Source organism: Pan paniscus, chromosome 14 (genome assembly GCF_029289425.2).
Source record: "Pan paniscus chromosome 14, NHGRI_mPanPan1-v2.0_pri, whole genome shotgun sequence".
NCBI lineage: Eukaryota > Metazoa > Chordata > Mammalia > Primates > Hominidae > Pan > Pan paniscus.
This window is the reverse complement of record NC_073263.2, coordinates 40,130,719-40,155,349: the sequence shown is the minus strand read 5'-3', so window position 1 is coordinate 40,155,349 and position 24,631 is coordinate 40,130,719. Positions and strand designations below refer to the sequence as shown.

Sequence of the window (24,631 nt, the reverse complement as noted above, 5' to 3'; positions counted from 1 at the left end):
TACAGGCATGAGCCACTGTGCCCGGCTCTTTTTTTTTCTTTTCTTTTTTTGAAATGGAGTCTTGCTCTGTCGCTCAGGCTGTAGTACAATGGCACTATCTCAGCTCACTGCAACCTCTGCCTCCCGGGCTCAAGAGATATTCGTGCCTCAGCCTCCCAAGTAGCTAGGATTACGGGTGCCCACCACCACCCCTGGCTAATTTTTGTGTTTTTAGTGGAGATGGGGTTTTGCCATGTTGTCCAGGCTGGTCTCGAACTCCAGGGCTCAAGTGGTCCCTTTGCCCATTGTTAAATTGTGTTATTTGTCCTTTTAGTACTGAGTTTTAAGAATTCTTCATATATTCTAGGTACTAATCCCTTATATATATGATTTACAAATAATTGCTCCCATTCTGTGGGGTTTTTGTGTTTTGTTTTTGAGACGGAGTCTCGCTGTGTCACCCAGGCTGGAGTGCAGTGGCGTGATAGTGGCTCACTGCCACCTCTGCCTCCCAGGTTCAAGCTATTCTCCTGTCTCAGCCTCCTGAGTAGCTGGGACTACAGGCATGTGCCACCACACCTGGCTAATTTTTTGTATTTTTAGTAGAGATGGGGTTTCACTGTGTTAGCCAGGATGGTCTCCATCTCCTGACCTCGTGATCCACCTGCCATGGCCTCCCAAAGTGCTGGGATTACAGTCATGAGCCACCATGCCCTGCTGGGTTTTTTCATTTTTTTTGGAGGTAGTGTCCTATTTTTTAAAAATTTGTGGTAAAATATACATAAAATACACTATCTTAACCATTTTAAAACGTACTGTTCCGTGACATTAAGTACTTTCATTTTGTTATGCCAACCCATTGTAATCACCATCCATCTTCAGAACTCTTTTCATCTTGCAAAACTGTAACTTTGTGTCTGTTAAACAATAACTTCACATTTCCTCCTTCTTCAGGCTTTTGACAGCCACCATTCTACTTTCTGTCTCTATGAATTTGACTACTTTAGGTCCTTTATAGGAGTGGAATCATATTTTGTGACTGGTTTATTTCACTTAGCACAATGTCTTCAAGGTCCATCCATGTTGTAACTTGTGTCCTACTCTATTCTGTGTATATATCACATTTTGTTTATCCATTCATCCCTCAATGGACACCTTTTGGGTGTTGTGAATAGTACTGCTGTGAATATGGATGTACAAACGGTGGTGTCCTTTGAAGCAAAAATGTTCTTAATTTTGATGAAGTCCAAAGTATCTATTTTTTTTTCTTTTGTAGCTTGTGCTTTTGGTGTCATGTCTAAGAAACCATTGCCTAATCCAAGATCGGAAAGATTTATCCCTATGTTTTCTTCTAAGAGTTAAATGTATTAGTTCTTACATTTAGGTCTTTGATTCTTTTGAGTTGATTTTGGTATATGCCATGAGGTCACAGTCATAGTTTATGGAATGCGGCCCTAAACTTAAGCTCTAGTTGTTGGTCTGCTTTGGTTATGCTGAAAAGTTGCAGCATAAATACTTTTCGCAGGGATCCCTCCTCCACAATGCTGCCACTCCACCCTGCAGGACTCTAAGTCCAGCCTCTCTTGGCCCTGAATGATTGAGAACTCTGGAACAAAGACCTTAGCAATAATGTTTTTATATCCATTTCATTTTTCCTCATTGGTCGTAACGGCTTTATTCTTTCTCACTTATCTACCCCACAACATAATTTATGTTAGGTGGAAAATTGCCCCTAACTTTAGTAAGCCTCTTTGGGGTGGGAAAATCCTCACCTGTATGGAGGCATTGCCCCTTGATTCTTGGTTTCTGAACCACATTCCTGCAGAGTGGTGCCCTGCGGGAATCTTGGTATTATACTTTAAGGCAACTTCCTTCCCATTTAAGAAATTAAAAAGATTTAAACAAAGAAAAATGACAGAGTGGTGTTGAGGAGTGGTGTTGGCAAAGCTTGTAGTCTTCACAGTATGGGAAGGGAAAAATAGTTTTAGGCTCTTTCCCTATTTGCCAGGCCAGTCATTAAGTGACAAGCTTTTCCTGGTTTTTCCTTTTTTTTTTTTTGAGAAGTTTTGCTCCCTCGCCCAGTCTGGAGTGCAGTGGCGCGATCTCGGCCCACCCCAACCTCCACCTCCTGGGTTCAAGCAATTATCCTGCCTCAGCCTTCCGAGTAGCTGGGATTACAGGCGCGCGCCACTGCACCTGGCTACATTTTTGTATTTTTAGTGGACACGGGGTTTCACCATGTTGGCCAGGCTGGTCTTCAACTCCTGACCTCAGGTAATCTGCCACCTTGGCCTCCCAGCATGCTAGGATTACAGGCGTGAGCTACTGCACCAGGCTGGTTTTTCCATGTTGACAAATGATTTTTGCTTTTCAGTGGGAACAAAAAGAAGAACAAAAGCAAACAGCCCCAGACTGTTTAGAAGGATCCCCTTGGCTTGCCCTGTGTGTAAACGACACCGAGATTTTCTGTATAATCAGAGATTCTCAAGAGTTTCAGTTCCCCTTGCTGTTTAAATTAGCAGGACTTGAATTCCTAGAACAAAATGCCTAGCATTGTGGCAGGACTGGAGTTCCTGGTTTAGCTACTTATATTTTAAACCTCTTTCCCTTATTTTTTGGACATAGAAAGGTAGAAGATATAATACTATCAATTTTTTTGAAGTGGTGGGCATTATTTTGTAAATTAAAAATGTTAGATGTAATGTAGTTAAAGGTTCTTATCACTTGACTGCTGAGCACAAGAAAAGCACAAACCAGGCTACTTGTTGTAGGTCCTCTGGTTTCAGAATGATTTATGCTCACTTTACTAGCACATATTTAGTTGCCTTGAACCTTCTCAACTGTAGCTTCCTCTTACAGAACACAGTGCCCCACAAGGAGACTTTGAATCTGTGATCTCCTCCCAGGTTTTAGCCGAAGCCCACAACCCACCGAGCATGTGAAGCAAGGGCCATTGGTGGATGGGTCTTATGTCCATATGCAGGTTGAATATTCCTAATCTGAAAATCTAAAATCCTAAATGCTCCAAAATCTGAAACTTCTTGAGTGGCAACATGATGCTCAAAGGAAATGCTCAGTGGAGGGTTTTGGATTTTTGGATTAGGGATGCTTAACTGGTAAGTTTAATGCAAATGTTCCAAAATCTGAAAAAATCCAAAGTCCAAAATGCTTCTGGTTCCAATCATTTTGGATAAGGGATAGTCAGTCTGCACTTGATATATCTCTAGAGGTTGTGAAATCTTAGGCAGTTCAAAAGTCATGTTGTTTGGCTGGGTGCAGTGGCTCACGCCTGTAATCCCAGCACCTTGGGAGGCCGAGGCGGGCAGATCACCTGAGGTTGGGAGTTCGAGACCAGCCTGACCAACATGGAGAAACCCCATCTCTACTAAAAATACAAAATTAGCTGGGCGTGGTGGCGCATGCCTGTAATCCCAGCTACTCGGGAGGCTGAGGCAGGAGAATAGCTTGAACCCGGGAGGCGGAGGTTGCAGTGGGCCGAGATGGCACCACTGCACTCCAGCCTGGGCAACAAGAGTGAAACTCTGTCTTAAAAAAAAAAAAAGTCATGTTGTTTTAACTATTCATTGCCATTTGTTGGTTGGGCCTCTTCAACCATTGTGATCTAATCCTAGTTCAATCCATTGTTGAATTCAAGTATTGAGGTCTTAGGATGAATGAACAAGGCTTTGGGCTGGCACATAAAGGTGGGACACCCACAGGTCCTGCTCTTGGGGAGTTTGGGTAAGTGTATTTTATTCCCGAGATGCACTTGTAAAAATATACATGGTAGGCCATAGGTGGTCTCACAGTTTGTCTGTAGTAGTACAGTTACTGTTTGATTCAGGGGAGTGAGAGGTGAGTCTGTTTCAGAGCAGGTGCCTGGGGGACAACCTGGGGAGGAAGGTTGAGCCTGCAGGGCTTTGGATGTGTGAAGGTAATGATTCCCAGTAGTGTTTTGTATTATTTCAAAGTACTTCTATACCATTGTTACCTCTCGCCAGGTCTCATCTGCTTCTGTCAGTAGGTTGGCCATGTCCCCATTTCACAGATGAGGAAACTTGGCTTTGAGAGTGTGGCTTGGTGCAACTGAGATTTGGGTCTAGATCGTATGAGTCGATTCCACTATACATTTTCTAGGAAGTGGTAGTAGCGTGAACAAAAAAGCTGAAGAGGACGGACTCAGATAGCATGGTGAGTTCTTTGGGACTGGGGAGGGGAAGGGTGAAAAGTGCAGAAAGGGATGAGGGGGTTGTACAGTGACAAGGTTTGTCCAGACAAGTTGCGAGAGTGCCCGGGAAGACTGAAACCCTCACGGGGTGTGTGTGTGTTTGTGTGTGTGTGTGTGTGTGTGTGTGTGTGTGAACAGCTCTTTTGAGGAATAGCTGATGTATAATCTGCACATATTTAGAATGTACAGTTTGGTAAGTTTTGACATGGGTATGCTTGTGAAACATCACCACGCTCGAGAATGAACATTATTCATCACCCTGAAAAGTTTACTCCTGCCCCCAAGAAGGGCTTTTTAAAAAAAATTTTTTATTTTGAAATTTTTTCAAGTGGTAAGTTTGAAGAATAAAAAAAAACGTTTATGTACCTGTTACCCAGATTCACCAGTTTTTGACATTTTGATAATTTGCTTGCATCCTTTATGTATGTATATATGTATACATGTGTATATGTCTGTATTTGTAGGTACATAGATTTGTGCACACACACACGGTTCCCCTGCCAACCCAGTCAAGGGTAGCTTTTATGAGTGGTGCTGCTGTATTCCTTAATGCTTCAATGTGTATTTCCAGAGAACAAGAATAGTCTATTATGGATCTGTAGTACAGCATTCACATTCAGGAAAGTTACTGTTGTTTGTTGGTTTGTTTTTTTTTTAGCCGGAGTATCACTCTGTTGCCCAGGCTGGAGTGCAATGGCACGATCTTGGCTCACTGCAACCTCTGCCTCCTGGGTTCAAGCGATTCTCCTGTCTCAGCTTCCCGAGTAGCTGGGATTACAGGCGCCTGCCACCACGCCTGGCTAATTTTGGTATTTTTAGTAGAGATGGGGTTTCACCATGCTGGCCAGGTTGGTCTCGAACTCCCGACCTCAGATGACCTGCCCACCTTGGCCTCCCAAAGTGCTGGGATTACAGGCATGAGCCACCACGCTTGGCCAGGAAAGTTATTGTTAATACAGTATTTTTTATTTCATGTTCCAGTTTTGTCAGTTTCCTAATAATCTCCTTAATAGCAAGGACATTTTTCTCCTCATACAGAATCCAGTACAGGGTTATACAGTGCATTTGAGCATTACCTTTCTTGAGTTACCTTTGCTTTGAACATTTCCTCAGCATTTCTCAGTCTTTCATGCCATTGACACCTTGGAAGAAGCCAGACCAACTATTTTTAAAGTGTCTAAGGGTTTTGAGGTTTTAGCAGGTGTGTGAATGTGATCTATCTGGGTTTGGGAAAAATGAACAGTTGTGAGTGAGGTGGATACAGGTGGTGGGGAGGAAGTTGGAGGCAGTGGCCTTTGTGCTCTGATTCCCACAGGCTTAGGTTGGTGGAAGCCGTGGTTGGGGGAATTGTTGGTAAAATTGCTTGGATAGGGATGGACCTGGAAAAGAAGCAAAGGTGATTGCAGTGTTCTAATGCTTGTGTTCTGGAAAATTAAATAAAGAGCAGGGAGGTTTAAAGATAAAACTGGGAAAGGGCTGTTGTATGTCCAGGAATTGTTATGCATACATTTCTTCTTTCTGCACACTGTGATAGCCCTGATGGTAACTACTTAGAAAAAGGTTGTGAAATTTTAGGAGTTTGGGACCCAGTGGCCAGATTGAAATTCAGTGCATGTAGGGCAGTTGCCAATAAAGTCACCCTTGGGTACTTGTTCATAGCTTTAGATGGAGGAATGTTTGTTCTCTAGCTTTAAGGAATTGAGACTGGTATCATCGGGGCAGTGTCTGATGGACCTAGTTTAGGGAAGTTCATGGGCCAGTGTCTTTGCAAGTGAAACTAGGCATCTTTCCCCAATGAGAGAGCATATGGAGACGTTCACTTTAAGGACGGGTTTTGAAAGGGGAGGTATTGGTGGAACTTACCAACTTTGTTATGTAGCCTAGTTATCATTTCTGTAGGTGTGTAACAGTTTATCAAGTGCAAGGAGTTACCTCTGAATCTTCTATATAGGAAAGAAAATTTAGGCATGTTTAGTAACATGCAGTAACCTCTGGAATGCAAAAATGCATCTATACTTTCTTTTATGAAGTCTGAGTAGAGAACATTTCAGTGTGGGGCATGAGCTGTCTCACCAGCAGGACAGCTTTAGAAGTCATTAGGCTTTCAGTGTTGTAAACTGTTTATCACTTATTTTAAAACATCACAACTGCCTGAGACCAGTGCCTTACTTGGTTGCTTTGTCAGGAGACTTGTGAATATTGAATCCTTTTAAGCTTTTACAATGTTTTGAGAAGTGGAATTAGTTAAAAATATATCCTGTTATCAGAATGTCTGCTGGCTAGGATTTGTTATTCTGTTGTTCTATTTAAATAGAATATGTCATATATTAGATGTTTTCTTAAATAGCCTTAGGTTTTAAATAAAAAGTAAGGCTGGGCATGGTGGTTCACACCTGTAATCCCAGCACTTTGGGAGGCTGAGGTGGGAGGTTGGCTTGATCCAGGAGTTCATGACCAGCCTGGGCAACATAGCAAGACCTTGACTCAAAAAATAAATAAAATAAGATAAAATAAAATGTAGTGAAGACAAAGACGACTTTATCCTGGTCCCTGGTCAGGGACCTGGTTCATAATTTAAAACTCTATTGTTTGAATTTAAGAATCTATGAAGTAGGATTGATAAACTGTACTGCCTTGGCTTTTGAAAATGTGTGTGCCAAGGCCTGCTTTCACATGGTAAGAGGAAAGTCATTACCTATCATATGCCATGTTTTCCTCTGACTTATACCTAAAATATTTTAGAGTGCTTATTGCCTTATGTAAAATTACAAGATCATATAATCACATTCCCACCCTGTGGAAAATTAAACTTTTTTTTTTTTAAGTGAAAGCAAGTTTATTAAAATAAAGGAATAAAGAATGACTACTCCAAAGGCAGAGTAGCCTAGACTGTCTTTGTAATTGAGTCTAAGCTAATAACGGATTATTGTAAAAAAAACCTCTGTTTTATAGCAGAATTTTCTACCGGGCCACATATGAATTTTCTGCTCTTGCTGTCTTGAGTGTTAACAGTGGGAAATTGTGGACACTTAAACTGAGCAGTACTTAGAATTTGCTGGATATGCTGAAAAGTAATCCATCAGCATTGGAGACCACAAGCCGTATAAAATTGTTGATACCCATATTTATGTTTATTTTCTTTAGGTGGAGAAAGAGACCCTTGAGTTAGAGTTTTTGGATGATGAATTTAGTACTTAATCATTAGTATATTTGTGCATGTCATATTCTAGGTCACAATAAATTATCAACATGCCACATTTGTGGTAGTTAGATAATGCTTTTATTTCCTCTTTTTTCCCCACGTTGAATCCAGATTAACATAATATGTTAATTTGTGTTTTTCTCAACTGAGTGTGGTAATTCCATTGCATTAAAAAGTGTTAGGCACTTTTGTCTTCACTAATAATCCACTTAATCTCTCACAATAAGAAGTACTTTCATTTCTACTGACTTACATTTATCCAATCAAAACTTTATATATTACTAGACTTTTTGTTACTTTTACCTAGCATCCAAAACCATGTTTTATGATTGGTTGGCAAAGAGCTGTAGAAAACAGATTTTAATATTGCAGTGTATATTGTTAAATTTTCTATCTGATGGATTTCCAGAAATATTCTGTGTTATATACATAAAAAACTATATGCATAATTCCCAGTGAGACAGTTATTTTCATTACTCGAAGTACTCTCCTTGAAAATTGTAATTCCATGTTCCATTACATGCTTACCAAAAATGATTCCAGGTTGGGGGAGTGGTTGATTCCATATACTCTCAAAATTTCCAAAAAAATAATTTGAGTGGACTTGATAAACTTTAAAAAGTATTAAATTCCTATGCAGTGTCATCTGTCACCTCCCCCCGCCAAGTTGCCTGGCTAGCCACCATTTAATTTATGATGAGATGAGTGCTCTGGCCCTGGGGTTCCCACCCACCCCCTTTAGTCAGAGTGCTGTTCTTATCATGTGGTATGAATCAGAACTGATCACTTACAACGCATGTTATAAGTGATTGGATGAGATAGGCAAGCACAATTTTTAGATGTTATAAAGCAAAGCATTGCTGCAATTTCTGGGTAAGTTTTCATGAAACTCCTGTAGTAACATATTTCTCTTTGCTCTTAGGAATGTCCTGAGTGATTTTTTTTTTTTTTTAAGCGGTATTAGTTTTTAACAGCTTTGATCACATTCCTGGCCTGTTTTCTGTTGGTGGTACGATCAGGCTATGAGATGATAATAGTCCCCAGGTGCATGAAATCTTAGAATTGGGATTAGGCCACATATCTCCTTTTGGCTTCTTCTGCAGAGGGTCATCTAGGCTTTGTTTATCTCCAGAGATTAGGAGTCTTTTATTTCTTATTTTTATTTATTGAGACAATCTCATGCTGTCACCCAGGCTGAAGAGCAGTGGTTTGATCACAGCTCATTACAGCCTCAAACTCCTGGGCTCAAGCCATCCTCCCACCTCAGCTTCCCAAGTAGCTGGGACTACAGGCGTGCGCCACCGTGCCTGGCTAATTAAAAAAAAAAAAAAAAAAAAAAAAAAAAAAAAAATATATATATATATATATATATATATTTTTTTTTTAAGAGATGGTGTCTCACTTTGTTGCCCAGGCTGGTCTCAAACTCCTCCTGCCTCAGCTTCCCAAAGTGTTGGGATTACAGGCGTGAGCCACCATGCCTGGCCTGGGGAACTTCTTGACCATGGTCCCCAGAACTGGACCCCTTTCTCATTATGGGATGCGCTCTGATTTATCAATGTCCTTCTTAAAGTGTGTTAATAAAGAACTCATCTAGTTCTCCAGATATAGTGTGGCCAGTTTTGAGTGTAGTGAGACTTTAATTTCCTGTGATCTGGAAATTGTACATTTGTTAATGCAGCCTAAGACTACCACACCTTTTTGTCACTTACAGTGGTTCATATGACACAGTTAGCAAACATTTCTGTGCCTGCCTCCAAACACATTTCCCCATTAAAAAGAAAAAAAACTGTTGAACTTCCAATTTTATGTTGATTTTCAAACCCAGCATTCTAACTTGTCAGTGTAATTTAATTCTGTTGTTGATTTTATTGCTTATTTTATTTCTTGTTGTTGGCAAGTTTACCGATCTGTCTTCTGGGTTGTCGTGTGATACACACAGACGTAAATGCAGAGGAAAAAAGTTGATTTTCATAATAGTCAGCAACAGTAATAAATAATGCCCCACACGGACCCCCGTGTCACTTTTGAAAAAAAAAAGCCTTTGTTCATAGAGCAGCCTTACCAAGGGATAAATGTTTTATGGCCTGGAGCGAAATGCATCTCAATATAATGGCTGTGTTATTTTTTAGAAGCCAGTTTTGTTTTTCTTTCCCCTTTAACTGTATTCCTTTTTTTTTTTTTAAACATTCCCATTGGATAACTTAGAGAAAGGTGAATAAATGCAAATCAGGTGGTTTTGTTTTGATTTAATAGTACCTTTGATAAAAGGAATTGATTCTGCTGAGAATTTGGCTGTATAAGTGTGTTGCCATAGCAGACTTGCAGTCATAAAATGATTGGCATGGGCTTAAACCTTTGAATCACACCCTGGAAGCAGATAATACCTTAAGGAATCTCTTGTCTGGAGTTGTTTCTTACTTACAGAGCAGGACACTCTTCTTCTTCCACGCTTACTTATAGTGATCCTTAGGGAATGAGCAAAATAGGAGTAAACTTGGAAAATAATTTTTAGGGGATTGGAATCTGAGGAATAATGATAAAAAATAGTTTAACTTTGAAAAACCATGTTATGCCAGGCATAGAGCTGTGTGTTTTCTGTGTACTATCTCATCATGACAAGCCTGAAGCAAGTCATTATTGGCCCCATTTTGCACAGGCTCAGGCAATGGTGGAATTATGTCAAGCAGGCAGGAGGCTTGGTGATTTTTGTTTGGATTTTCTTTGGCTTGGGAAAGACAGATTTGCCTTTTGCTAGAAAAGAAACTCCTTCAGTGAGCTATCATTTCAAAGTTGATGTCTCAGAATGTTGTGGAGATGCAGCCAGTTCACCTGAAGGTAGTGGTGGTGGTTAAATAAACATCTCTGTAAGTCTAGCTCTTCCTACAGTTGTGAAATCTGAGATTTTTTTGTTTGTTTGTTTTAATGTTTATTGGTAGAAATAGATCATCAATGCATACTTTGTATTTATATAAACTGCATTCTCTTAAAGGTTTTTGTTTTCATTGGAAATATTTAGCCTCCAAGTGAACTTAAAATATTATCTATGCAATCGATTCTTTATAGACTTTTTTTAGATTTTAACACTAAATTTGAGAAACCATGCATATTGTATACCTTATTTAATAATCCAAAGAATTGTTTGCACTTTCAAAAAAGTTACAGAAAGGCTGAACACAAGTTAAATAACCTGTGTATCCTAAATTTTCCATTACTGAATAAATACTTGTTCAGTATTATATATTGCTTGCTTTCTAATAAGTCAGATTGTCAGAGATGTTTCAGTAAATTATCTCTATATTAAAATTATATCCGAATCCCTTTTCTCTCTGAGATGATCTTGCCAGTATTAAACATTGTGCCATACGCAGTATTAGCCCAAAAGCTTAAATAAGAACCAAACTTGTACACTGAATATTTTAACCTTAAAATTATATACCTATACATATATGGTATGCTGTATATTAAATTTAACATTTCAAATAACATGTATAGCACACATTCAGCCAAATACTCTTTCATGAAAAGGTATTATTCGTAAAAAGTTAATGAAAAGCTTATTTAGATAGAAATGTCTAGACATAAATACTAAGCCTATGAAACTTGAAAGTAAAGTCTGCTGTGCTATTAAGGAAAAGAAGATTGGTTTTTAACCTATTGAATTGTGCAGATACAAAAGTGCTTAGCATGACAAAATTACCAAAATAAAAACATTTTAGAGGTTATTTGGTTCTAGCAATGTTAATTATTTTGTGTTTCTGGATAATTTAATGTTTGTATTTTAAATGTTATATAAATTTCCTCTTTATAACAAGTTTTAAAAAGCACGCAAAAATAGTTCAAACTATATATAATCTGTTATTTTTCATCCTAGTTAGCTCATCACAAGTAACTCAGCAAAACAATGCTTGAACATTCAGTTCTACTAAAATACAATATGTGAGTAGATCCCATCACTTTTACCCATTGTTTGCTATGTTGGACCCTAAAACAGGCTGCTGACAGATCGGACAAGTGAAATTCTCTGAGAGCCATCGGTCAGTACAATGAATATGAAATTCATGCCTGCAAGGTAATTGCCTGAGCTTGTTTCCAGTTATGTGGTCACTGATACAAACACTACAGATTTTACCTGGTTCACTATCAATACTGTTATGCTCTAGCGCCGGGTGGAAAGATTGTCAGTCTGCTCTTTGGTTAAATCATGTATTCAGGCGGGCGTGGTGGCTCTTGCCTGTAATCCTAGCACTTTGGGAGGCCGAGGCAGGCGGATCACCTGAGGTCAGGAGTTGAAGACCAGCCTGGTCAACATGGTGAAACCCCATGTCTACTAAAATACAAAAATCAGCCAGGCATGATGGCGGGTTCCTGTAATCCCAGCTACTCGGGAGGCTGAGATGGGAGAATAGCTTGAACCCGGGAGACGGTGATTGTAGTGAGCCAAGATCGCACCACTGCACTCCAGCCTGGGTGGCTGAGTGAGACTCCATCTCAAAAAAAAAAAGCAAGGGGAAGAATAGGTAGTGTTCCAGTTTGACTAAATCATTTGAATTTTGCAACTACATGCTACCCCTATTGTCACTGTTTCAGGTATGAGGCTGGGTGGTCTCATTTACACCATGCATTTCAGTGCTGTCTCCTTGGGCCTGCCTGTCCCGAGAGGAACCTTCCCTGTGCTGGCTGCTGTCAGTAACTGTACCTAAGTTACTCAGTTCTCAATGCATCTCTGGTAAATGCTGACCATTTCTCTGAAGCTCTGACTTGGAGAACCAGAGCTTCTCTCTAGTGGTTGAACCCTCCCTTAGAGTACTAGATTCTCCAGACCCAGTCATAATCTGCCTTAAGATTGACCGAAGAACCACTGATGATGGCTCAACAAGCTCATTCTCAGAAATCCTAGGAAGAATTATGGTACTAACATAGGTTTGAATACGTGACTGCTCTAAACGAGAAATGATTCGTTAGAAGCCCCCACTATTGCTTTGAATAGTGACTGTATGTTCTGTTAGCCCTACTCTGGATGAGTTCTGTTTGCAATACTGTCCTGATCTCTATTTTCTCCGGGATGGATCCTTCTCACTTGAAGGTCCAGTGTGATTGTTGGATGTCGTAGTACAGCAGTTGAGGATCTGCTGGATTCTTCTTCTACTGTTATTCTTGACATAAGTCTTGAATTAGAGAATGGGGTATATGCAGTACCTCTGTGTTCTCTATCTTGCTCTAAAAAGACTTGAGTTATACCTCTCCTCCTGACAGATCTTCTAGTGGTTTGCTGTACTGGTCTACTTTCCCTTTGTGAATTATGACAAACAGTGCCACTGTGTCTCTGAATTGGTGAACAGCTTCGGCTACTTATAGTAGATCTTATTGGCCCTAATCTTTGGTTTGTATTTCTCACTGTAACATTATATCTAGCCCCATTTTCCCAAACATGTGCTGCTTTAAACTGTTGTGCCTCCGTTTACCTGAGTTAGCTGCCACCCGACTGGTTTGTGTGACTACTGAAATTAGTGCGTGAAGCACTAGCTCTGGGAATGCCAGCTGATCCCCTAGTTCCATTTTTTAATCTTCCTACTGTTGAGAAAGATCCTTCAGCTGAATTTTTCCCCCTTGAAGCAAGCCTGGTCCTTAGAATGTTGGAACTACCACCACTGAAATTCACTGAGGTTTGGCTTCTTGTTCGCCTAGCCACAGGACTAGATGACCTTTGTTGCCTATTTGTAATATGATCTCTGTTACTATCTGAAAGTGGAATGTTTGTATAATCTCCATGAATTTCAGATCCTCTATTTTCATGATTTATGTGGATTTCCAAACTAAACCGAAACTCTCCACTGTTCGAGTTTGTTCGAGTCACAGCTCTCCAATTTTGATTCCCATTTTGTCCACTTTGAGTTGCATTTCCTGTGCCCCGAAAGGTGTTCAACTATGCTAGAAGAGAATATTCATTTGAACTTTCTCTGGGGACTTCTGAGTCTCTGTAATTTGTTCCATTTCTTTATTTTATTTTATTTTTTTGAGATGGAGTTTCACTCTTGTTGCCTAGGCTGGAGTGCAATGGCACGATCTCGGCTCACTGCAAACTCCGCCTCCCAGATTCAAGCGATTCTCCTGCCTCAGCCTCCCGAGTAGCTGGGATTAGGGATTACAGGCATGCGCCACCACACCCAGCTAATTTTTTATATCTGTTTAGTAGAGATGGGGTTTCACCATGTTGGCCAGGCTGGTCTTGAACTCCAGACCTCGTGATCCACCCACTCAGCCTCCCAAAGTGCTGGGATTACAGGCATGAGTCACGGTGTCCGGCCAGTTTGTTCCATTTCTCGAGTCAGGCTGAGATGCTAGTTGTTTGTTGACCCCATCTAACCACTGTTGCAGTTCTTCTGATGTTATTTCTCTAGGGGAGCCTAAAAGATTATGGTCCTCTCATAAGCCGATAATCTTCATCGAGTTCTCAGGCCTCTTCTCTGTGGAGATGCTCTTGCTGCCATCTTCTCCCATTTTCACAATGATTACGGCCTTGAGATAAGGTTTCTTCACCACCACCATCTGATCTAGATCTAGACTGATTCATCCTGAGATTCCTGGCTTTCTTATTTTCCTTTCAACATGCTTTTAACATATGCCATGGTTTCCATCCTTCAATTGTTTGTGCCTTTTTGGAGAGCTGTCCATCTCTTCCCAACTCAAATCCAGGCCTGTTGGTCTTCAGGGTTCTTAGTTTTAACTACTGTACTGTTCTTGGTTTCATAACTCTGCTGTTCAGTAAAATAACAATTATTGTCCTCTCTGCCCTCATCACTCGGCTTAGCCAAATCATCCACCAGAATACAATCCCGTTCTGTGGAACAGCTCTTGGGAACTTGGAAGAAGAAAGATGAGTGGGTATTTTAGTATGAATTGGTGGTATTCTACATGTATATTTAAAGTTTTCAGGGCCAGGTGTCATGGCTCATGCCTATAATCCCAGCTCTTGGAGGGGAGTGTAGGGTGAGATGGGTGGATCTCTTGAGTCCAGGAGTTTGAAACCAGCCTGGGCAACATGGTGAAACCCCTTCTCTACAAAAATTAGCAGGGTGTGTGGCGTATGCCTGTTGTCCCAGCTACTCTGGATGCTGAGGTGGGAGGATCACTTGAGCCTGGGAGGCGGGGTTGCAGTGAGCTGAGATTGCGCCACTGCACTCCAGCCTGGGTGACAGAGCTGGGACCGTGTCTCACCAAAAAAAAATAAAAAGTTTTCAGGTCTTGCAGTACGCTGGAAGAAATATCTAGAACGGCAGATGATGTGATTTTGGCAAGCGTGTCACATGTTGATTTCTGTTTTGCCGGTGAATGCATCAGGCCTGAGGTATGTGTGGGATCTGGACTTCTCCATTTCTTGTTTCTGATCACCTGAGGCTTGCACTCTGGAGCTTTTCCTTCCTTGTCTTCAGAGAATTTCCAGTGTGATACATCTCATTTGTTGTATTACAAACAATGTACAGAACACTTAATGCTTTCATTGGTTAGGAATCTCTGAAATTAAAAAGGAAATATCATGTTAGTTTTTGCCTTCTTATTTATTGTTCAATATTGTTACTTACATCTTTTTTCCTATTTTCAGGTCATTCCCCCCCCCCCCAACATGTTTGGTATTCCTTCTATCCACCTGTTCCTTCACCCAAATATAGTTAGGAGAGGAGTGCTGACCTATTAAGACGTGTGTACTGTGGCTCTGTGTCTCTATTAGATGAGACTGAGTTCCTTTTCTGGCTCCTAGATGCTGGGGATGTATTACCTGGTCACAAGAATGTGGATTCTGATATGATTTCCCACCCTTCTCTCTTTTAGTAGTAAACATTCTTAGTAACCTTTCACCTTTCTTTTTTTTTTTTTGAGACGGAGTTTTGCTCTTGTTGCCCAGGCTGGAGTGCAGTGGCGTGACCACAACCTCCGCCTCCTGGGTTCAAGCGATTCTCCTGCCTCAGCCTCCCAAGTAGCTGGGATTACAGGCATGTGCCACCACGTCCGGCTAATTTTGTATTTTTAGTAGAGGCGAGTCTTCTCCATGTTGGTCAGGCTGGTCTCGAACTCCAGACCTCGGGTGATCTGTCTGCCTTGGCCTCCCAAAGTGCTGGGATTACAGGCGTGAGCCACCGTGCCTGGCCTTTCACCTTTGTTATTGGTCAAGGATAGATTGTTCCCTAAACTGTCATTTCTCTTCTGTTATCCCATTAGAAATTCATGCAGAAATTAATACTTTGGTATCGTATTTAAACATATCTGTTCAGTTATTTCTATTTCGAGTGACTTGGATCCAGTAGGGCGGGTGTGGGCAGGTTTTGTATGTATTCACATGTTAGCATAAAGATTCTAAAGCATGAGGGCTTTCCATTGAAAAAGGAGCCCCGAGAAGCTCACTGGAAGTGAGTTGCAATAGAGCGTTGTTTCCTGGTTCCTTGCTCCTTTCTCCATCTGTCCCTTTTGCTCTGGCTCCGGATCTAGACTGCCATGTAGTGTCAGTTTTTCTTTTCATTCCTTGGTCTGCTTCAGGTCTTAATTTTATTCTGCCTTCTTCCCTCCACACCCCTTGCATGCAGCCTCACAGATCAACTCTGTCCTAAGCAGAGAAACACAACTTCGTCTCCCTCTTGTATTTCAGTCTTATTCTGCCCTATAGTAGCTTCTGATACCTCCAGCAATAAATAAAATCTCTCATCATGGCCTTTTCAGGCCACTCCCGCTGCTGCTACCTGTGAGTTTACCGATGGGCTTCTCATTCTTCTCCACATGCGTTTGGCCCTCCATGGTCCCTCTTCTTCTGAAATCCTTTTTCCTGTCTTGTTCATTAGATGAGCATCGTCTCATCCTTCAGACTCATTTCCTTTACAGAACTTTTCAGAGTACCTGTTTTAGTTCTTGTCTTTCAAATTTTTTCTCTGTCCTTCATACATCTTTAAACATTAGTCCCTTTGCAGCGCTCTCTGACTTAATTTTTTGTTGTGTGCCAGGGTGTGCAATGTTCTTTTTTTGCGTTTTAATTTTTTTTTTCATTTAAAAAAAATCCTCCTTACTATCATTCCCAGATATTCTTGTCTCAGCTAAAGATACTTGTTTTTCATTTTGAATAAATATTCCAAGTAACTAAAGCTCTTTCAGATTTAGGAAGAAGGCGTTTTTCCTTTCCCTTCCTATCCCACATCCGGTTTATCAGCAGTGCTGTCATCTTTATCTTCAAAATATATCCAGGTTCCTTTACTTCTTACCCCTTCCACTTCTGTGTCTGGTTCAAGCCCCTGTAGTTTCTCTGCAGGTTGGTTGCTCTGTCTCCTAACTGCTTTTCTTGCTTCTGTCCTTTCTTCTCTTGCAGCCTGTACTCAGCAAGGCCAGACGGATCCTCTGCTCCAAACTTGCCCTGGCTGCCTACCTCCCTCAGCATGAAAGCTGAGGTTCTCGCAGCAGCCTGCAAGGCTCTTTATTACAGCCCAGCCCTCCTGACATCATTTTCCTCTCTTTCATGTCTCTCTGGTCACTTGGCCTCCTTTCACGCCATGCATCCTTCTGCCTCGGGGCTTTGGCACCATCCCTTGCCTCTCTTTGGAACACTCTTCCCCAGATGTCTGTCTGGCTACTTCCTTCACCTCACCTCGCTCACTCAGATGTCACCTTTTCAAAGCAATCTTCCTTGACCTCATTGTTGATAATCACAGCCTCCCCACATGCCCAGTATATGCCATGCACCATCCCTTCTGCTGTATGTATGTATGTATGTATGTATGTATGTATGTATGTATGTATGTATTTGAGATGGAGTCTCACTCTGTCGCCCAGAGTGCAGTGGTGCGATCTTGGCTCACTGCAACCTCCACCTCCTGGGTTCAAGCAGTTCTGCCTCAGCTTCCCAAGTAGCTGGGATTATAGGCGCGCACCACCATGCCCGGTTAAATTGTATTTTTAGTAGAGATGGGGTTTCACCATGTTGGCCAGTCTGGTCTCCAACTCCTGACTTCAGGTGATCCGCCTGCCTCGGCCTCCCAAAGTGCTAGGGTTACAGGCGTGAGCCACTGCGTCTGGCCCCCTCTGCTTTATTTCTCGTAGCACTTGTTGCCACCTACCCCCAGTGTGTATTCTTGTCCATCTCCCCCACCATAGAGCAGAGGCTCCACAAGGACAAGCATCCTCTGTTTTGTTCATTATCTTGAACCCACACGGTGGTAGGTGCTCAGCGGTTGTTTGCTGCATGAATGTGCATTTTATCTACCTCTGCATTCACTGTGTGCTTTTCTGCCTTACTGGAGTGATGGGAGTGATCATTGGGAACTTCTGGTTTTTTGCATACCCACCTATGCCATGTCTTCTGGAGCTTGGCAAAGACCTCCTCTTACTGTGTACATTGATTTGCCTCCTAGCTACTTCAGCATGGTTTTCAAGCTAGGAAGGGATGAGCCTTTCAGGAGAAACTTCATAACAAAGTGTGTTAAGTAACTGGCCTTATTTTATACACAGTTTAAATCCAGCGGGCCCTGGATGAGGATTTGAGAGGATCTCTGTGCTCTGTAGTTCTGTGGATTAGCACTTGGCTTTCATTGTTTTCTTTTAGCCCTGACTTTCTGGTTCACATTTGTTTAAATAGTCTAAGTGTTTCAGAGGCTGAGGGGTTGGAAGGCTGGCCACCAGATAAGGGGAGCATCACTATCCTTGTGCTTTCTTCTCTGCAGGGCCAAGAGATCTTCCACTGTGCACTGTGAGAAAGTTGCTGGCGTTGTTCTCAGTAACAAAATCTTCTACGTGAAGATTTGCTGTCCCCTCAGTTCCTTAGTTTTCCTCTTTACAAAATGAGACATCATTGACCATGTGTTCAGGCTGCTTGCAGCTCCAGTGACCTTGAGTCCTGTAGGTCCCTCTCGCTAAGTAGAATGTTCAGATGAATTAAATATGGTGCCATTGTGTTGCAGAATCACACTTTGAAAAGAGGTCCTATTCCCTGCAGTGTTCTTGACTTTCTGAAGAGGACTGAGCTCATGGTCAGCATGTTTCCTGGTGGTTAAACATATCTAGCTTTAAAATTTCCAGCTGCTGGAGGAGACGAAGACGATGAGAAGCAAGCACACAGCAAACTGGCTTTTAGATGCATCCTGGCCTGGCCGGGTGGACTTGCACAGAACTGCTGGTGCCAGGTTAGTTCCCTGGGACTTTTCCAACATTTGTCTCTGTATTGAGTTTTGTCCTTATTCCTGAAATAGAGTAGCCACTGAAATCAGGAACCAGAACTTCTGGAAAATACCTTTGGAAACCACTGTGTTGCATGGTAGAAGAAAGGCAACTGCCAGTAGTTAAAATACCGGGTTGAGTGCTAGTTTTTTCACCCTTTATTTTTTCTCTTTAAAGAGAGGTCTGATTTACTTTCTTCTGTCTGTTAAAGCTCTTCACAGGCTCTTAGAAAAACAAGCCATTTAATGGTACCAGCCGTGAGGATCCAACTTCAGTTCCATGAAAGCTGCCTGGTAGTTCTGGTCACAGGGTCCTGATGGGAGACCGTGTAACTGCTGCTAGGCAGTCAGCTGGAGGGCTCTGGTGTGGCTCACGCTTGTGTTTGTTCAAGTGACCTGAATGTGCTTCCTCTTTGGGGACCTGTTTCAAATGCACATGCTGACGCCGTCATCATCCACTAAACCAAGTGAGAGTCAGGAAATTGAAATTCGTAGTGCCTGTGACTTGGCCACACTCCCTGTACACATAAAACAAGGTCTTAAATCAGAGAGACTACCATCTAGATTAACACTCAAACTGCAGATGGGGACCGGAGCTGCTCTTGGTGTGGGAACTGCAACTTTGAAGTTCCAGACTTTGATGTGATTAACATTTCAGACTTAAAGTCCTTTCTGTGTGGTAACTTTTTTTTTTTTTTTAAACACCAAACTGAAAATAAAAATTGATTAGGGGTGTCGGAGAAGCAGATTGTAAAGGGAGGAGCCCTCTTGCAAACCACATGTAACTATGTCACATCCTTATGTGCCTCAGGAAGAGAGAGATGACAGACTAGTGACCTTTCACCATATCTCTTTTACTTATAGCCGTTCTTACAGAGACCCTGCCCTCCAACACACACACCACCTCCAAAAAGAGGACACTTTTGACTTTGCTATCTCTTATTGACCAAGTGATAATCCTGATGGAGAGATGGGGTTTACAGGCATGAGGTGTTCTTTTTTACCCAGATTTCAAGGTTCAAATACTGGAGATCATCTTACAGCCTTCTTCAAATTGTGGCTGATTAAAGTTTAATTCTTCACCTCTGTCTTGCTGGTGAAAGGAATACGAGGGCAGGGAAAGTGGAGTTTGTGGGTCATTCCTCTTAAAACGTTGCCATTAAAATTGTAGATAAACCGATACACAGTAGTCCTCCTTTATAGGAGGGAGATAGTTCCAGGACCCACAGTGAGTGCCTGAAACTGGATAGTATCAGACCCTGTGTATACTACGTTTTTCCCTATACCTACATACCTACATTAGGCAGAGTAAGAGATTAACAACAATAACTAATAATAAAACAGACCAATAATAACAGTATACTGTAATAAAAGATAGATGAATGTGGTTTCTCTCTCTCTCAAAATATCTTACTGTGTTGTACTGCAGGTAACTCAAAAAGGTGGAAAGTGAAAGCTCAGGGAAGGACTACTGTACATGGAATTGACATCAAGCAAACAAGAAATGTTGTGCCTGGGATGATAAAATTTCTTGGCCACTGAAATTGTTGGGCCAGCCTTCTTTTTGAAAGAAATCTCCTTAGGCATGCTTGCGCACGCACGTGTGTGTATACGTACATATGTGTAACACACACACAAGTCTGTTCTGTTTTCTTAGGTTAAAAACCTGAGGTGTCATCCTGATAATTTCATGGAGACCCTGTAACATTTTTTCCATCATACATGGCACTTTATCTTTGTAGCTGTGTCTGTGATATACTGTCTGCCTGCTGTGCTCTGTCCATTTGAGCTTTCTAGAACCCTGTAGGAGAGGTGGGGAAGCCTGGATTTTGTTGGGGAGATCCAAGGTCTCTATGGCATGACAGCTGATAAATGGAAGATGGATAACTGTAACCCTTGAGTCATTGTGTTTTCTGCTGGCCCTTTCAGTCTACTGACCTTGTTTTCAGTAGGCCTGTAAAAAGGCAGGGCAAAACCTAGCCCTCTAGTAGAGTTTTTATTTTTATTTTTGTTTGTTTGTTTATTTATTTATTGAGACAGGGTCTCACTGTGTCTCCCACGCTGGAGTGCAGTGGCGTGATCTTGGCTCAACCCCCGCCTCCTGGGCTCAAACAAACCTCCCACCTCAGCCTCCTCAGTGGCTGAGACTAAAGGCATGCACCACCACACATGGCTCATTTTTTGTATTTTCAGTAGAGACGGGGTTTTGCCATGTTGCCCAGGGTAGTTTTGAACTCCTGGGCTCAAGTGATCCACTCAACTTGGCCTCCCACTGTGCTGGGATTTACAGGCGTGAGCCACTGTGCCCAGCCTAGGTTTTAGGGTTTTTACATTTTACTGTTGACAGTGCTGTAGCTGTGATGGGAGGAGGGAAATAACAGGGCTCGTGAGAGAGTGCTGAGCACCGTCCTCTCTCCCAAACACAGCTTCTGTGTGTTTTAGATGTGTTCTTTCCCTATCATGCCATCCATGTTTAGGGGCACAAGAAGAGTCAGGTGAGGAGGGAATGGGCATTTAAGTCCACGTGAACCCCTCTAGCAGGGTTCCCCTCTGCATCACTGTTTCAAGGAGATGGGATAGAATTATGGCGTAACTGTTTTAATGTACGAAATCAGCAGAAGCGATGAATATTTTTATCTTCAAATTTGTATTACACGCTGAGGACCTTATATATGATTCTAAATTTATTGGTCATATCCTGAAATATACACTGTGTGTACCTAGTAACCTTGTATTGGTTACAGTGGTGCTGTCTTAAGTTTGTTTATTTGTTTGTTTGTTTTAAATAATGTCTGAACCCACCATAGGGGTAGCACTCTAGCACAGTTTTGGGTAACAAATAAGATTGCATTCTGACATGGTGTCATAAATCATATCTAAAAGCCGTGAGGTCACATAGAACTTGTTTATGTAACAGGGTAGAACAAAACTCATTGTTCTGAGAATATATTGCTCACTCATTTTATCCTCAGTCACGATGAGTTTTACAGCCTATGTGCAGTATTGATGCCACTGAATAAGCATTTATTTTTGATGAAGATACAACTTTTCTCCTCACGTTCAGTTGAGAGTTTGCAACAAGTAAGACTTTGCATTCTGGAATTTATGTAGATGTATGTGTGTAGATACATGTGGTTTTTAAGGCCTGGCAACCTTAATGAATACTGTTAGAAGATTTTGGCTGTCTTTTAACAGCATTACCATGTGGTTGACCATTTAAATAAGCAGCAGTTTATTTTGATGTAGTGAATGCATTTAATTGGTTATCTTGGCAAAGCAGGGTATTCGTTGGTTACAAGCATAATTTTCTGAGTTTATATTATTTTTCCTTCTAGATATTTGTGAGCTATTGTTTTTATAGCCTATATTGAAAACATGCTTTTTCTTTTTAAAATGGATTGTAGTATAGAGCTTTGTTAATAAAAAAAATTTAAAATAAAAATGGTAAGGCAGAATGACTTAGTTATTTTTATATTTTCCTGTAAAAACAGCCTCAGTTAAGTGAGCCACAATGAGCCATGATGTATTTCCTCCATCAGGATGGAAAATAAGCCATTTATTATTTCAGGTCTGACTCACAGTGAACCTGCTGACACTGGGATGTTTTAAAATCATAATCATAAAGAACAGGTTAGGGCAGAAACTTGGACGCTGGGCCTAGGATTACCTGCTTATTACAATGTTTTACAACTTGGATGCTTTAGGTTTTCTGGCACAATGTCCTAAACCTCACACACTAAACACCCCCTTGTTGTACAATTATTGCTTGCTGGTTTTAGATGGTGCCAAATAGACAGATGCCTCATCATAATTACCATTTTTTAAAATTTCACTGTTATAGACATATATAAATAGGTTGTTATCTCCTCTCCCTTCCCTCAGTACAGTATGCTCATGCTTCCACAAAAAGCACCCCGGATGTCCTTAGTTAATAAAAACGGGCAGCTGAGGAGTGAGGGTGTGGCAGGTGGATGCAGCGTGTCCTCAGTGTCGCAGGGTACATAATATTAAATTACATGTGATTGCAAAGGAAAGCAGTTACGTCAAATACAGTTGTGAAAATTGTCATAGGGTAATAGATGTGCTTCTTTATCAATACATTAAATAATTAGTGGCGGGTCACCATAATTTTGAGGTGGAGATGAATAAACAATATTTTGAGTTTTTGACAGCAACTGTAATGTGAAGGCATCCGATTTCTATTGGTGTCAAAGTCACAGGTACTGCCAATACTGTGATGTGTTGCCTACATTCGTAATTGGAAGAAATGCTGAATTTTAATGAGCGGCTCATAAAAATGTGTTTTTTCCTATCCAAGGTCATGAATCCCTTGAGTTCTGTCCATGGGCTCCAGGTTAAAATCCTGGGCCTTGAGGAATTTCCCCCCCCCCCCCCCCCCGAAGAATTTCTTTAGGCGTGAGTTTGAATATATGCAAATAAAGTTTTCCTTGAAGACAGTGCTATTCTACTGGCCTTGGTTCAAAAATAGGAAGACATGTTTAACTCTTGTTTTTATAGTAAATTCTAATTATCTACAGTCCAGAATTGAAGAAATTAGCCTTCATTTTCCTGAGAAAATCACATACTCCTTTGACATCAAAAGAAGGATGCACTGAAACCTGTATTTTCTATGGTTTTGAGTAAACAGACTTACATTTACAAATACTCATGCATAATTCTATACACATTCTAGGCATATTAATACAGTGTAGACTGATATAAAAAAATTACATCCTTTCCAAAGTAAGTGTATGCCTCTCCTTTGTAAAACAGAAGGAAGAATAAAGAAAGCAAACAAATTAACCTTGTCATGGCAAGCAGAAGAAAAAAGAAGCAGTAGGCTCCCAGTTTGGTATTCTACCCTCCAGATGACTTTATTGCATAATATGTTTTGTCATCCAAACGTAATTTTATTTCAGGTCTACTGAGCTTCAAAAATTACAAATGATAACGATAATTAATTAAATTTGAGTAGTCTTAATGACATTGAGCTGTGTGCTGGAATGGGAAAATGGCACAATTGAAGGACATTTACATTGAATGTCATTGTTTAAAGTTACCCTGATTTGGAGGCCCATTAAAAATACCAAAAGTCATTGTATTTTAACATTTATTTCAGCTGAAGGTTTTAAAACAGCTTTTAAAAATCTTTAGTACCTGCAGTGAAGATACACGTACCCCCTTCCCACCCATCTCTAGGATCCATCATGTGAGCTGAAAATTATCTTTAATAAATTAACCATGATCATGACAAATCTTACTTTACTGCTTTGAAGGAAAAAGGAGGCATTTTGTGACGTGACACTGAAAGGATAACATTTGTTGCCACCCTCTTATATAATACCTACCTTAAGAATCAGGAAAAGCCTTGGAGATGACACTCCAATTTGTAGACAATGTTCTTTTCTGAAGAGAATCTGAAAAAAAGATAGCCTGGAGAAATCAATAAAATGTAAAATAGAAAAAGAATAAGGTGATTGCTACTTTAACAACAAGCTAATACTCTGAGGGGGTTACATTAGTGACAGACAAGGAGAAATATGCATTTTTGACTTGAAGGATAACACATTGTATCAGTTAGCTTTTGCTCCATAACAAATAACCCCAAAAGTCTCAGTGGCATGCAACTGTATGTATTTATTTCTTGCTCACATGTATGAGATTCCCTGCAGCAGCCTACTCCGTGTGTCTCACTTTGAGGCCTTGGCTGGAAGGTGAGCGACTAGGGTAAGTTCTTCTCATGGTAGTGTCATGTGCAAGAGGGCAAGCCTGACTGTATGAGTATGTTTCAAGTCTCTGCCAGCATCAGATTACCTAGCATCCCATTAGCCATAGCATCTCTTGAATCAAGAAGGAGGAAAGTGTACTTTACCGACAAGAGGCCATAGAAATACAATTACCAGGGAGTGAAGAATTGGGACCAATAATTCTGTCCTACCACAAATGCTAAAAATGTTAGCAGCTGAGGGTAGCTTTTGGTTATGAGATTATATGGTGGTGTCTTATTGCCTTTGGCTTTTGTCATTTCCTCTG

General features: G+C 41.0%; 1 protein-coding gene and 1 pseudogene across 1 annotated transcript in view; one reads left to right on the top strand and one right to left on the bottom strand.

Annotated features, from left to right (window-relative positions):
- FOXO1 (forkhead box O1) overlaps positions 1-24,631 on the top strand; it is a 118,149-nt gene that overhangs the window by 33,899 nt on the left and 59,619 nt on the right. The window lies entirely within an intron of this gene.
- On the bottom strand, positions 11,369-14,031 carry LOC100985144 (E3 ubiquitin-protein ligase RNF6-like; annotated as a pseudogene).